Source organism: Bison bison, unplaced genomic scaffold (assembly GCF_000754665.1).
Source record: "Bison bison bison isolate TAMUID 2011002044 unplaced genomic scaffold, Bison_UMD1.0 scf7180017864214, whole genome shotgun sequence".
In the NCBI taxonomy this organism is placed as follows: Eukaryota; Metazoa; Chordata; class Mammalia; order Artiodactyla; family Bovidae; genus Bison; species Bison bison.
Window position 1 is genome coordinate 600,088 of NW_011494786.1, and position 12,886 is coordinate 612,973.

At 38.4% G+C, this 12,886-nt stretch overlaps 1 pseudogene; it reads left to right on the plus strand.

Moving 5' to 3' along the window:
- The first annotated feature begins 2,236 nt into the window (after positions 1–2,236).
- On the plus strand, positions 2,237–10,056 carry LOC104992407 (annotated as a pseudogene).
- Positions 10,057–12,886: the final 2,830 nt, after the last annotated feature.

Consider the following 12,886-nt stretch of genomic DNA (forward strand, 5'->3'; position numbering starts at 1 on the left):
GCTTGAGAGTCCCTTGGACTGCAAGGAGATCCAACCAGCTCATCCTAAAGGAAATCAGTCCTGAATATTAATTGGAGGGACTGATGCTGAAACTGAAACTCCAATACTTTGGCCACCTGATGCAAAGAACTGACTCATTGGAAAAGACCCTGATGCTGGGAAAGATTTGGGGCAGGAGGAGAAGGGGACAACAGAGGATGACATGGTTGATGGCAAATCTGACTCAATGGACATGAGTTTGAGCAAGCTCCAGGAATTGGTGATGGACAGGGAAGCCTGGAGTGGTGTAGTGCATGGAGTGGCAAAGAGTTGGACACGACTGAGTGACAGAACTGAACTGAGTAATACACATGCAACATACCTTTAAATTAATTTAATACATTCCATAACTTTATTATGGAAGAAAATTATTTCTCCAGCTTATCTTACAGCACTTTGTCAGATGTCTTACTTATTGGATTTCATATGCTAATTTTTTAATGGTTAATAAATTTCATATGCTAATGAATTTCATATGCTAATTTTTAATGGTTAATAAATTAGCGACTACTTTAAAATGTTTCTATTATGCTAATTTCATATGCTAATTTTTTAATGGTTAATAAATTAGTGACTACTTTAAAATGTTTCTATTACTTCTAGAAAAGAAGTGTGTGGCTCTTCAACATTGGTGCCCCATCCTGCAGCTTCTAATTTGGTTTTTCAGAACTATACATGGCTAGTTGTTGGAAAGAATATCCTTTCAGATATTATATACGATAGTTTTATAAGCCCTGTTCCTCACCAGGAGTATTCTTTTTTTTTTTTTTCACCAGGAGTATTCTTAAAAAGTATTTAAATGTTTAGCTTGCCAATCTCAAAATATGAAAAAAAATTAATTTATAACACATAGCAATACTTATGGTGTTTTCTCATTTTACCCCATTCTCTGTCATTTCATAGCTTATATAAGATTTATTTTCCAATATCCTCCAAAAAGGACTTTTTGAGCTCTGTCCATTACCCTGATTCTTGCACCTGTTCATTAAATTGATTAGCTAAATGCACGCAAAGAACACTGGAGTTTCAGGCACAGTGTCTCTCTCCTTGTTCATTATTTTCTTTTGCCAAATCCAGAAATTTGATTTACTAATGATCCTCAGAAGCCAGTGGGGAAGGGAGAGGAGTGGAGACAAAAAAACAAGACATTACCTTCCAGAAACAATCAGATGTCTCAGGCATAAGGGTGACTTCTCTGTTGTTGTTGTTCAGTCGCTCAGTCATGTCCAGTAATGTTTAAAACAGCGCATTTTTGTTACTCATTAATGTATAAAACACACAGAACTTAGGTTGTAGTAATTGATTCATTCTTTTTAAAAATAAATTAGTATGATTTGTGGAGAAGGCAATGGCACCCCAGTCCAGTACTCTTGCCTGGAAAACCCCATGGATGGAGGAGCCTGGTAGACTGCAGTCCATGGGGTCGCTAAGTCGGACACGACTGAGCAACTTCACTTTCACTTTTCACTTTCAGGCATTGGAGAAGGAAATGGCAACCCACTCCAGTGTTCTTGCCTGGAGAATCCCAGGGATGGGGGAGCCTGGTGGCTGCCGTCTGTGGGGTCACACAGAGTCGGACACGACTGAAGTGACTTAACAGCAGCAGCAGCAGCAGCAGTTCAGCTTGGTCGCTCGGCTGTGTCTGATTATTTGTGAACCCATGGACTGCAGCACGCCAGGCTTCCCTGTCCATCACCATCTCCTGGAGCTTGCTCAAACTCATGTCCATCAAGTCGGTGATGCCATCCAACCATCTCATCCTCTGTTGACCCCTTCTCCTCCTGCCTTAAATCTTTCCCAGCATCAGAGTCTTTTCCAGTGAGTCAAATGCTGGCATTCATTAAAAGTAATTTTATTGATATGCATATCCACGAAATTAAAGTGATAAAACTAGATTCAATATAAGGGGCACTATTCTCTTTGGAAATTGAACATAAGGTGGTATGATGCAATGGCTGAGCTTGTGGAGTTTGGAATCACATAAAATGGCTCAATTTACCAGCCTTGCATCATTGCAAAAGTTACCTTCCATTCATCTTTTTATCTCCATCTGAAGAAATAGAAAGTGTATTTCATGGAGATGAGGTGAAAATTAAATTTTCAAAAGATGTATAAAAAAGCCTAGCAAAATTAATTCATGGTAGAAAGCAAAAGGCTTAAAAGTTGTTCAATAAATTTTGGTTATTTTTATTGTGATATGGCAAGTATTGTCACAAGAACTATTAAGGTACGTAAAGAGGGATTGCTTATCAGAGTTGTAGTGAAGTGTGAATTAATTCAGAACTTTAAGATGATAATTGACCTCTAAAGTCCATTCTAAATGTGAGATATTTACATTACTGTGTACTGTTTATTTTAAAATAAAATTATGTATTAAATTATATATCACAATACGTAATTCATAGTTTTTCCATGGTGTTCCATTTCCTGAACACTCTGTAATATATTCATTAGCAAGGTCTATTTATATATTTTCTTTTTTTAAATTTTATCAATTAAAAAATTTAGTTGGCGGAAAATTGCTTTACAATGTTGTGTTAATTTCTGCTGTACAACAATGTGAATCAGTTATAAGTATACATATATCGCCTCCCTCTTGAGCTTCCTTCAACCCCCTTCCCCATTCTACCCCTCTAGGTCCTCATAGAGTACTGAGCTGAGCTTCCTGTATCATACAGCAGTTTCCCACTAGCTATCTATTACTCTCTCAAGTCGTCCCACTTTTCCTTCCCCTACTGTGTCCATAAGTATTTTCTGGAGGTGCCGCTAAACTCAGTAACAGGAGACAGACCTGACAGAAAAGAAATAAAAACCTTTTCACTCAGGTTAAATAATTGACTAACTTTAAATTTCCTTTAGTTTATCAGGGACATTTCGACCTGTAAGGAAGTACAGAGTACGCTCTAATCAACAGCTATAATTTTGTCACATCATCTGTTACCAGGAGATGCTATTCCTTGAGGAGTCCACAGAATCACAGCACTTCTCAGTATTGAAGTAACTGAAAGATTATAATGCTTTCGTTTCTACTGTAGAGGATAAGTAATTTACTCACATCTGCAACACTAAGTTATGGTGCAAAAAGGGCTGGATTAAAGGTCTCCTAACTTGCAATCATTTTCTCTCCAGCACCTCAACTCCTAAACACATGCACACATACATTTGTCAAAATAGCTCAGTCTCCAAATAGAGAGGAATGCAAGCTTCTAAAAGGCTCAAATGTGTGATTCTTCACTGATCAGCACAGAACTGACTCACAATAGGGGTCTAGTTAAAATATTTCAGACCCGACTGGATCAAACCTTTAAAGCACTAAATTAAAACAATCCTTTTGTTAGAGAAAGAGGACCATCATACTAAATCTCTGACCAGTAACTGATGATGCTTTTCATCTGTGATGCTAATTGGTCTCTAATACTGAGATCACCCAGTTCAGTTCAGTTGAGTCACTCAGTATTTTCCGATGCTTTGTGACCCCATGGACTGCAGCATGCCAGGCTTCCCTGTCCATCACCAACTCCCGGAGTTTACTCAAACTCATGTCCATTGAGTCGGTGATGCAATCCAACCATCTCATCCTCTGTCACCCCCTTCTCCTCATGCCTTCAATCTTTCCCAGCATCGGGGTCTTTTCAAATGAGTCAGTTCTTCGCATCAAGTAGCCAAAGTATTGGAGCTTCAGCTTCAACATCAGTCCTTCCAATGAATATGCAGGACTGATCTTTAGGATTGGCTGGTTGGATCTCCTTGCACTCCAAGGGACTCTCAAAAGTCTTCTCCAGCACCACAGTTCAAAAGAATAATTCTTCAGTGCTCAGCTTTCTTTATAGTCCAACTCTCAGATTCATACATGACTACTGGAAAAACCATAGCTTTGACTAGACAGATCTCTGTTGGCAAAGTAATGTCTCTGCTTTTTAATATGCTGTCTAGGTTGGTCATAATTTTTCTTCCAAGGAGCAAGCGTCTTTTAATTTCATGCCTGTGGTCACCATCAGCAGTGATTTTGGAGCCCCCAAAAATAAAGTCTGGATTGGTTGCTATCACTTGGGGGGAGGAGGATCACAGAACCCATTTGAGTGGACTTGCCTGCTCCCCTCACACCTTGCCCTTTCCTGTTCTCCAGCATGGTGTACCTATATTTGTTCAGAGGCTCTTGGATGGCAGCTCTGACAGAACAATTGGTGCTGAGCCCTCCCCTGGCTTGGGCCAGGGAGACCCAATGTAAGCATATACCTTGGATAGTGAGCTATTGTGGGGTAGGGGAAGGAAGGAACTTAGTTTTGTCACTGTGTCCAGGTCATGTCCCTTAAATATTGTGATATAATCTTCAATGACCAGCTATCTCTGTCATATGGATCCCCAATTCTTTCTACAACAAAAAGTGTGTAGATAAGTTGCCCTCTATAGAGCTGCATCAGGGGCTTCCGTATGTATAAGACACAGTTTTTTTTCTTCACTTCTTCTCCAATAGAACATCCCTAGCCTTCCATCCCATTCTTTCAGTGTCTTAAAAGGATTTAGAAATAAAGTTGTCAAAATAATTCCCCATTGGCATTTTCCTTTATTATGTTGAGTTATGCCAGGGAAAGGGAAACTTTCTCTTAGAATTTTATGAGAAACTGTAAAGAATTAGAAAGATCCCTCCTAGAAGATTCTGTGTTATGTCCTCAAGAGGATCTGTGATGTTGGTGCCTCTCTCTAATATGTGAGAATATATCAAAGGATCTCCCCCATATCTTTTCTTTCCCCTGAACCCTAATGTTAAAAATGTCTGTATCCTTGCCCTGGAGGTTCTCTGGCAAAAGCTGGGACTAGTTTTCTCTCTGTGTCTTCAGGATAAAGCTGGATAAAGTTTAAACAGCTTCTAGTAATCTTTAGTACTTGAAATGACTCTTTAGATGAGGACCATACATGGGATGTTCTTTGATGCTTTAAAGAACTTAAAGCATCTTCTGAAAACCTAACACAGGTTAGTGTTCACTAGGAATGTATTTTGAAACTTTCTAGATTATTTCTCCCACATCTCTTCATTCTTTGATTTGAGCACATGAGAAGAGATTCAACCAGTAGAGAATAAATAAAAGGTTTTTTTTATCATGCCTACTATGTTCCTTAATTAATCATGTTTTGTTATCTCTTCTTCTAGTTCTTCCCTACTTTTCCCCAGCTTTGTCATTGCCATTACTGAAAGTCCCCAAGGTTTGTACAGACCCCCAGCATTATAATAGATCCACTGGATGAGATAAAACTTAATGAAAATTTCCCTTTTGCTTAAAAATCACCTTTTTCTTTCCTATGAATGTTTCAGGCAAATAGTAGAAGAAGAAAGAGGAATTTTGTCTGAATTTGTTACAGCAAGTGGAAGGGACATAATATCATTAAAATGAAAAAGTGTTGGAACAGGAGCTCCTTCTTCTTTTCCAAGATCCTCATAATAATCAATTCCCCAGACCATGAATTTATTTGTTTAGGTCACTGATGTTTTTCTGAGCAACTATTATATACAGGGCTCTGTCTGGACTCAGAATTCTATATGAATAATATTGCTAGAAAAGTCCCAATTATCATGGAACTTGGCTAGTGACAGGAGAGAAAGGTAATCCAATTAACAAAGAAAAATATTTCAGAGAGCAATAGTGCTATGATAAAAAATATATCAGGGTCATGGGACAGAGAAAATGGGATTCACTTGACTTCAGTTCAAGTTGCTAGGGAGGCCTCCCTGAGACTTTTATTAACAGTTGAAAAATGAGTGATGAGAAGGAAGTGGTTATGTAAAAGACATAAGACAACTGAGAAAGAACCAAGTGTGGCAAGGTATGTGATGTGTTTAAAGGATGGAAAAAGGCTAGAGTGGCTGAAGCAGAATAAGTAAGTTGATGAGTAGAAATACGAGGTTGGAAAGTAAATTAGGAGCCAAATAATTTGGCCCTGATGGCTAAGGTAAGATTTTTTTTTTAATTTATGGAAAAAGATATGTGAAGCTACTGAAGGGTTACAAAAAGTCAGTTTATATTTACTAAAAAAATAATTCTAGTGTATATTGGATTATAGGGATTCATCAGGGACACCACATAGGGTTGCAATAGAATTCTCCAGGGAAGACGTGCTTATGTCCTCATTTATTGTGGTGGTGACAAAGACAGTGGTAAAGAGAAAGGGAATAGATTTGAAATAGATATTTGTATGCCTTATTAATAAATTATATTAGGGAGGAGTAGAAAAATCAAGCTTATCCCTCAAGACTCTGTCTTGAATTGCTGGAATAAATGTAAGGATCCTGCTTATTGAGATAGGGAAGACTAAGGGAGGAAAAAATTTGAGGTAAGTGGTTAGGAATAAAAGATTTATTTAAGCTTAAAATAATTTTTGGGACATTTATGTGGCGCTGTTAAGGCACTAGTTGTATTTATGAGACTGGAATTCATGGGGAAGCCAGGGCTGAAGATATATATATGTTGTGGTCATGGACAACTGTGTTAAAGTTGCACATGGAGAGGGAGTAAGTAGCAGAAGACAAGAAGCGAGCCAGGGCCAGTAAGTCAGCAAAAGGGTCTTAGTAGGAGTACCAGTGATATTGATGAAAACTGAGAGAATGTGATGCAGAGAGCAAGGGAACTTAGATTTTTCAAGGAGGGGGAGACTGGCTATTTGTGGTATGACTAAGAGGAGGGTGAAATGAGAAGAAACATGACAGAAGTGAGCACTGGGTATGGTGGATCTGACATTTGCTGTCACTGCAGGAGACCCAGATTTAATACTGACATCCCAGAAACGAGTGTGCAGGCATTTGTGTGCAAGAGTGTTTCATTGAGAAAAACATAGCAGACTCCTTTCTGAAAGGTGGGGGAAGGGAGCCTCTGTAGCTTCTCTGATCTGTCTGAGACTTCTTTTCTGTGTAAATCTTTTCCTTTTTCCCCCTTTAGTCTATGTATTTTTACATAGTTGAAATGGTTGTGTAACCGACTTTTGAATTATGATTTTTTAACATACGGACATTACTATTTTTATAATGCTAATACTATTAGGGTAGTTTCATATCATTTGTTTTTATAATTGTAAGAGTTTACCTCACAATCCCCTTTATCAGATATCAGATCCTTTTTCAAAGATGTATAGTGCCAAGTACTCAGTTTACATTTTATATTTATTAAAACATTTGTATTTCTTTGATTTCTAAGATTCTTGAACAGCTCTCATATATTTATTGGCCTCTTGTTGTTATTGCTCTAGCAATTATTTATTCTCTATTATTTCTAGGGTCCTGGTGTTTTTCTCAGTGATATGGGTTCTGTATCCAGCAAAATTAACACTATTTGATATTTGATTCATCTTTTTCTCAAGTGTGGTTTATATTTTTGACTCAGTTTATTATTTTCAATGACAGAAATTTAAACATTTTGTTTAATGAAATATGCTGCAAACTTGTTAGGAATGATTTACCATCAATTTTAAACTTACCATTTTAGAATATTTTAAATTGTTTTCTTCCAAGTTTCTCCATTATTTTATTTTAAACTTGTATTTATTAAGGCTGATATTGTCAGAGATTATCTCAGACACTAGGCACACATACTAATGAGGCCCAGACCCTGCCCCTAACTCAAGTGTCAGCTTAAAAAGAATGTGCATGCTAAGTTGCTTCAGTCATGTCCGACTCTTTGCAACCCTATGGACAGTAGCCCTCCAAGCTCCTCTGTCCATGGGATTCTCCAGGCAAGAATACTGGAGTGGGTTGCTATGCCCTCCTCCAGGGGATCTTCCTGACACAGGGATGGAACCCTCATCTCTTATGTCTCTTGCTTTGGCAGGCAGGTTCTTTACCACCAGCTGCACCTGGGAAGCTCTTGAAAAGGGAGAAAATTATAAAGTGATAATAATTCCAATAGTAAATTCACTTGTTTTGCAAAGGAGAGGGATTGATCAGCAGAGTTTAATTATAAGAATTCTTTTTTAAATTAATGACTTTCTTTCCTTCTCCTTCTGGACTCATGCTTTTTTTGGAATTCAACTCAGAGTTAGAGATTCACCTGTGTCTTTCCATCTTACTAGGGTAGAACTATTTCTGAGGTGTTCTAAGGTGTGAGTGCCTGGAGACAGCTTTCCTCCAGGACTTCATCCTCTGTCCTTGTAGCTACCCCACTGCTCTTTCCTAATTTACCCACCCCACTTTGAATCATAGTTTCTCTCAAATTGAACAAGGATAATAAATAGCTGTGATCCACCGAAGGCTAAACTCCAGTTACCGCTTTACATACTTTGGGTGCTTTAATCTTCACATAACCCTAGGAGGTGAACTAGTATTATTATTCCTTTCTGTAGGTGAGAAAGATGGGCACAGAGCAATGTAAAAATCTCCCAGGATCAATCAGTAAGAGGCAGAGTCTGGATTCAAGTCCAGGAACATGGATTCAGAAATGACACTTTTAATTAAATACTATATGCTTTACGCAGATTTTTAAAAATTCAGCAATAAATATTTCCTGAAATGGGGAAAAAAAGACACGTAAGTATCCTCAACATCTCTCAAACTAATGTGCCAGTGCTGTAAAGGTTAAATTCAGGGTCGTGGCACTAACTTCTAAAGTTGGCCAGTTGGCTGGTTTTGAGTGAGGCCTGCCTGAGGCCGCAGTCTGGAAACAGTGGATTCAGAAAGGCAGCCAACTGGGGAGACTTACTCTGTCTTCCTCACTGATTCCCTCCATCTTTTCTCTCCTAGGGGAGCCTACAGCGACTGTGTATCCTGTAAAGACCCAGCCTCTGCAGCACCACGACCTCCTGGTCTGCTCTGTGAATGGTTTTTACCCAGGCCACATTGAAGTCAGGTGGTTCCGGAACGGCCATGAAGAGGAGGCTGCAGTCATCTCCCCAGGCCTGATCCAGAATGGAGACTGGACCTTCCAGAGCGTGGTGATGCTTGAAAGAGTTCCTCAGAGGTCTTCACCTGCCAAGTGGAGCACCCCAGCTAGACAAGCCCTCTCCCAGTGGAATGGAGTGAGAAGCTCTCTGATCTCATAAATTCCTCACTCACCAAGGAGGGGGCTTGCTTACTCTTGAGTGTCAGGTGTCTCCTCTCCCTGCAGCCTATTTTCATTTGCTCTATTTTCTTCTATCCTTCAGCTTAGGTTATTAGAATAGTCTTGCGACTATCCTGTGATAGAAATCCTTTGATATTTATAGATATCCTGTGATAGTTTTGACTAATACCTACACCCTCCAGGAAGGCAGTTATACCTGACAGCAGAATAGAGTTGTTCCTAGTTTGAATGTCCCAGTGATATCACAGTTCAGGGTCACCCCATGGCCCAGGACACCAGTTCCCTTTGTCAGGCTGGGCTTGCACTTCTGACCCTGTTGCTCTGAGTTCATTGATATTTGACAAGGGATACATCCTCTACAATGTAAGGCCCTTCTTGTTATGAAGTGAGTCCAGTCTTAGCTCTGCCTTTTATTAGCTCTGTCATGCTAGACAAATTACTTAACATCATTGAGTTCCTGGCACCTCACCCTTAAGATGTTGAAGTAGCAGCCTTATGTGATATTTAAATGAGTTTAATGCTCAGCTTGTATCTGCTCGGTGTGATTCTTAAATCTCTTTTCCAGAAATGGTGAATTATTTTTCCAGGGTAAACTTTTTTCCCCCTAATCTCACAGTTTTGAGTCTCAAAGTCTCAGAGAAGTTAGAATTGGGCTAAAAATCACTAAAACTAGCTTCTTTTCTCAGGGGCACAGTCTGACTCTGCTCAGAGCAAGATGATGAGTGGAGTCGGGGGCTTTGCTCTGGGTCTGCTCTTCCTTGTGGTGGGGCTGTTCACACACTTCAGGAATCAGAAGGGTAAGGAGCCTGTTGGCAGCTGACACTCCTTACAGACTTTGGGGGGAAGAAATATGACTTTGCTCAGTTAATTCTCTATAAAGGGTCTCTCAACAACCCTTTATAAAATCTTTCTTTTCCTAGTTGACCTCAAATTTCCTGAAATCTGGAAATTGACAGTCCATGGTTAACTATGGTTAAATATGAGGTGATGGCTTGCAGATATAAGGAACATGTTAACATGCATGGAGATTTGTGGTAGAGATCCTGGGGCAAATGCGGAAGAGACACTAAGACTGAAGAAGTTACACTGAATTTATGTGACAGAAGCTTCTTAGGTCACAAGCTCTCAGTGTCTGCTCTCTTTCTTGCCCTGGCATCATGTGATATGGATTTGGTATTAGGGAAATCTGAGTTTAGAGGCTGGGAATATTGTATCTGGGGACTAACTTGCCTCCATATATTTTTAGCATGTATCTTCCCTTCTCTTTCCTGGGACACTCTGCACTTCAGCCAACAGGTAATGCTCTTTAACTCTCTTTTAGAAACATGTGTAGTCTCCCTAGAACAGGTGGTAGAAGCTACAAGACAGAGACTGAAATAATGGGAAGGACTATGGATCTGACATATGATCAGGTGTTTCCACTAAAGCTTCTCTCTACTAAACAGAAGGCCTATGCTCTAAAGTAGCTTTTGGCTCAGGGAGACTTAATTTGTTTTCCTTCTTACTACAATGCTTTAACATGAGGCCCTTGAAAGAGGAGCAAAAAACTGCTTGCAGAATTAGATCTGGAAACAACTCTCTCTTCTATCTTTTGCAGGACTCCTGAGCTGAAGTGAAGGTGGTGATACTCAAGCAAAAACCTTCTGTCCCAGCAGCATGAAAAAGTTTCCTAATTCACTCATTTTTTCCACGATAGTGCTTCTTAGGGTCTAGTTTCCTCTTGGTTGAGTGATCCTTTAGAAAATGTGCTTCTTGATGGCTTCCTCAGCCCCTATTCTCGACCTGGAAGTCCTCAATATTGATTGCAATACCTTATGTTCATTTTTTTCTGGTGCTTTCTGTTTTTAACCTTTACTGTCTCCTGTGCATCTGAACTCATCTTCTGTCCATATTCTTCATAAAGTCTTTCTCAAATAAATATGGAGCAAACAACTTCTGCTTTATACAATTTCAAGGAAGGAAGTAGAAAGAATAGAAATGCATCATAAAACAATAATGGTTTTATTTACATTACTGAAGTTTTGTCACTCCAAAGATTTTCCTGTTTCCTTTCTTGTTTTTTCTTGGATTTTCTGTATTCTCTGATTAGGAATATTTGCCTAAACTAGAACAAACCCTTGTTGAACCCATTTCATGGCAGTCTCCTACATTTTGTGTTTTCAAAGACAAAAACACAAGTTTCTTCACACCATGGGCTACAGAAAGGGGCAAAAAAAATCTAAGAAATATAGGTGACTTGTCAGGGCTTGATGCCCTGATAATTTCTGTAATCCTGTTCTTTTTTCTCTTTTCCTTGTTTTTTTTTCTTTTTTTTTGAGTTTTATTTTTTTTTATTTTTTAACTTTACAATATTGTATTGGTTTTGCCATATATCAAAATGAATCAAATATCCAATTGTGGGTATTTCTTGAACTCTTTTATTAGGCTAATGATGGGCTTCAACACTTACTGAGTCTAAGCTCCTATGGCTTGCCAATGCAACAGGCCAGTCAACTGAGAGACAATGTGTTAGGACAAGGAATAGGGACCTTATTTAGAAAACCAACAGCCCAAGAAGGTGGTGGGCTGCCGGCATTCGAAGTATTGGTTAACTCTGGAGCAGTGAACAGCCAAACTTGAGTTTGGTAACGTTCATTGTGGTGGCATGGGAAATTGGAAAGTAGATGAAATGAAGTATTAGTCGCTCGATTGAGACCTACTCTTTGCAACCCCATGGGCTATAGCCCACCAGGCTCCTCTGTCCATGGGATTCTCCAGGCAAGAATACTGGAGTGGATTGTCATTCCCTTCTTCAGAGGAAGTAGATAGAAGGCAGAAAAACATCTCTGTAGATTCATGCAAACAAATATAAGTAAAGAAATCAAAGATGTAAAGAAGCTAAAATTTTAAATTTATACTTGACATGAATTTGACTACCTCCAATAACTACAGGGTATGTATTTCCTTAATTGTTACAAAGAATATCTACAAAATAAACCATATGCTATGGCCATAAAACAAGTTGCACAAAGGGTCACAGGAATACAATCATATAGAATATATTCCCTGACAACAATCTTTTTAAATTATAATTAATAACATTGAGAAAATAGCCAAACTTTTGGCAGTGAGGTAATACACTTCTAAATAATATATGGCTTATGAAAGAACAAATCAAATGAGAAATAAGAAAATATTTTAAAGAAATAGTAAAACAGGTTTTCAAGATTTTTGATATGAAACCAAAACTGTTCCTAAAGAGAAATTTAGAGATTTAAATGCTTAAATTATAAAAGGACAAATATACAAAAATCAGAGATACAAAAGCTTAAGTTAATCAGGAAAAAGTGAATTTAATTTTAAAAAGTAGAAGAAAAAATAATGCAAGAGAGAAAATAAATACAGTTGAAAATTGATGTTTATTAAAAAAAAAAAAAAAAAAAAGAAGAATCCAAATAATGAACATTTGGAATTTAAAAGATGCAATTCTTTCAGATTCTATAGGTATTAAAAAGATACCAATAGGATATTATAAAGAATTTTGTGCCAGCAGATTTGCTATTTTAGGTGAAATTCATTGAAAGACAGGAAATTTCAAGATTTATTTCTATATAACAAATCATACCTTGAGGTCTATCCAATAAAGAGAGGACTATCATATTAATTTGTGCCCCATGACAGCAGTCCCCAGCCTTTTTGGCACCAGGGACCAGTTTCGCAGAAGACAGTTTTTCCATGCACGAGGGCAGTGGGAGAGGGCTATGGTTAAGGTGGTAAATCGAGTGATGGGGAGTGCCAAACTAAGCAGCTTTGCTCACTAGCTGGCT